The following is a 3,189-nucleotide window of genomic DNA, read 5'->3' as shown; positions in this document are numbered from 1 at the left end:
TACTCGCTTAACTCATGATCACTTAATGGAGCGCCGCCCAGCTCCTTATTGTCCACATTGCATTGTCCCTTTTACTGTCGTACATAACCTTGTTGAATGTCCTGACTTCCAGGACGAGCGTGTCTTGCTTTCCGACCACCCCTCATGGTAGCTTGTCCCTCGATAGAATTCTTGGTGAATCGAATACTTTTGATATCGTTCACCTTATGATTTTTGTTCTCGTATTGGCATCCTTGGTGATATTTAGCACCCTCTGATTATTCCGCACATTTGGTGGTGCTACATAGCCTTCCCGGTTTGGTGCCTTCTTTTGATAATTACTTACTTCCTGAAACAAGTCGTTCACTTTCCATATGTTCCTATATTAACAAATCTTCCAGCATTGAAATTATGATTTATGATTCACGAACGTTTAACAAGATGCTAAACAAACCCATTGATGTGCAAATACTGGTGTATATTAAAGTGTGTTCCTGTAAGGTAAGGAAGGAGATCGTCCTCATAAACAGAGGCCGAAGTCCATTCCATGCATCCGCCAAACCTCCTGTTTATGAATGCAAAACGGGTTTACACACGACTAACAACTTATGATGTCCGAACACCTCCAGAAGTACTACTTCACTGATGACTTTGTGTTCGAGCCACAACGTTGTAAATGCTTCACTCACGTAATACAAATAATCGCCAACAGAAACAAAACACCTAACTTAACTATCGCCTAAATGTACACGATATTAATATATAATAATTTATATTATTGAAAATTCATATTTTGAATAAAAAGTATGTTAAAATTAATGAATGAAACTTTGGGGGTCGACTGCTGGATGGTTAGGACTTCATCTGAGGACGGGTTAAAGGACACTTAAGTTGAGGCGTGTTCCCTCGTCGCCACGTGGATGTCGAACAGCGATGTCAGATAGAGCGGTAATTGGCGATATAAAACTAACATTTAGCAAAAAAGAATTACTATTGTTGAAGGGGTAGTCAGTCATTACTTGTTACAATGAGCAGAGGAAATACAACTCTGGTTGCTTTTAGAGCTTCGCTCATATATTTAATTTCATCCATTTTTCTTGGTTTAGACAAAATGGAAAATATATGTTGCAGTATATAATGTTATGAACAAGTTTAATAATGTTACAGGCGGGTGTTCGTTGGTCACTGCTCATCCCAGACAAGACCAACATCACAGTCTCCACGGTTACCTTCTCCGTGGAGTGGTAACCTGGCATTATCAACCTGCAGGTCAAGGCGAGTATCATCCAGTGGCAAGTATAAATATGTAATTATTAATATAATAAAAATCAGGTTAATTCAATATTTTCCTCGAAAGAGTCTTCGGTGAATGGCTAGGTAAGATTTAGTGTAATTATTTTATATCATTACAGGCAAGTGAGGTTGTACAGCTCATCGTGGGAGCACCGCCCAGCATGGAAGGCTCATCCAGATTTTTATTTTTTTAAACAGATTATTTCAGTATTTGTCATTGTTTCAACATTTTTCTTTTGCTAGAGGAATGCAAACAAAATTTGCCACAGTGAAAAGTTTGCAGGAGTGATAGTGGCACTCTTGGGTAACCTACTCCAGTCTGTTGCTCATCTGTGTCACCCACTATGTCCATACCTCAAGGTAAGAAGTCTGTCAAAACTGTTATTTGAATATTCACAATAATTTTCTAATAATGCTTAAATACTTTTGTCCTCATCGGGTGTTTAACAGGGATTATTTTTCTATACCTTCTGAGCAGCAGATCGCCAGAGCCATTTGTTGACTACAGGCAACAGGACCTTATGTCAGCCGAGGAGTGAATACCTACTCTGGATCATATGACGTTAAGCGCAGCCTAAGGGTTAATATTTCTTAATAGTTGAGTCAAGTTGGTAGTGTATGCTTCAGATACTTGTATGTAACTAAGTTCAGTTTGGTTCAAAAAGATACTTCATGGAAAAAACATTCAATTGTTTATATTATATATTTGAAGATTTGCCTGAACGCCTCAGAAAATAACACATTTTCGAGTGTTTTAAAGTTCAAGATTTTGGTACCTTGGAACTGGTATGCTATATACTGGTATACTGGTACTTTATTTCTTAGTGTTTATTGTCGGAACAAAGGAACTATACAATTCTCGTTGGATTTTAATACATTGCTAAACATTTGTTTTATTTAATTTAGCTTTTACATAAAATATAATAAAATGTATAATGTTTGGAACAGGTTTTATACTGTTCCAGTTGGGTGTTGGCTGACCGCTGCTCCCCCAGACAAGACCAGCATCACTGTCTCCATGGTTACCTTCTTCTTGAAGTGGTAACCGGTCATAATCACCCTTCATGATAAGGCAAGTATCTCCCCGTAGCAAGGCTTTGCTATACATAGTCTCCGTGGCTTGGTGCCGTCTTTTGATAAAAACGTACTTCCAGTAGAAGGGGTTGGTATTACTGTTGAAATTTCCAGTGGACATATTGCTTTCACTGACAGGCAAGTGAAATGTAATATTTTTTTTTCATTTCAGGTAAGTGTAGTTTTACAGCTCATCGCTGGAGCCCCGCCCTGCATGGAAGGTATTTTTTCCGTTTGTCATTAAAACAAGTTACTATTTGCTATTCTATTAACATATTTGGGGGAGGGGTAAAAAAAAATTAGGATTTTTTCCAGAATTATTATAGCTGTAACGTTACTTGGTTTGTTTCATTATTAATTTTTAGAATTCAGGCCAAGAGCCTTGTGCTAAAAAAAGTGTTGAATGTAATCACACGCCATTTTCTGGATGAGCCCCGGAGGCTCCCTGAAGCTATCACTGACATGTGCCATATTAGCTTTGTGTCATCATTCCCTGGAGTTGTGTGTGTACCGGACACAAGCTGCCAGTTCCTGGTCCGCTCAGAGGTGCAGGAAGCATTAGCCATATGAGCTCTCTACATTTGGAGGTTTGTCATATCTGCCATCGACCGGGGAAGGCAACCAGAAAGGTAGGCAACCATTACAAACTGCTAACTGGTTAAAATTGCAACCTACGTCCGAACAGAACCAACGAACCCCCGATCCCCCCCCCCCCCCCCCCGAAAAAAAGGGGAACAACCAATCATCCCACTAGCGTGCCTGTTCGCTAGTGCCCCCCATCCCCCAACAGGGAGGGAGGAAGGGGTGGCTCCGCTCAGTCGAGCCTGCCACACCACCCCCAGT

The 3,189-nt window shown here is 40.1% G+C and overlaps 1 long non-coding RNA gene across 1 annotated transcript; it reads left to right on the top strand.

Annotated features, from left to right (window-relative positions):
- The first annotated feature begins 1,395 nt into the window (after positions 1 to 1,395).
- On the top strand, positions 1,396 to 2,344 carry LOC138372921 (uncharacterized). The gene is made up of 3 exons (XR_011230975.1): positions 1,396 to 1,632; positions 1,751 to 1,852; positions 2,238 to 2,344. It is a non-coding gene; the product is annotated as an uncharacterized lncRNA (long non-coding RNA).
- The last annotated feature ends 845 nt before the right edge of the window (positions 2,345 to 3,189 follow it).

This window comes from Procambarus clarkii, chromosome 40, assembly GCF_040958095.1.
Source record: "Procambarus clarkii isolate CNS0578487 chromosome 40, FALCON_Pclarkii_2.0, whole genome shotgun sequence".
NCBI classification, from domain to species: domain Eukaryota; kingdom Metazoa; phylum Arthropoda; class Malacostraca; order Decapoda; family Cambaridae; genus Procambarus; species Procambarus clarkii.
This window is presented reverse-complemented; position numbering and strand designations above follow the sequence as displayed.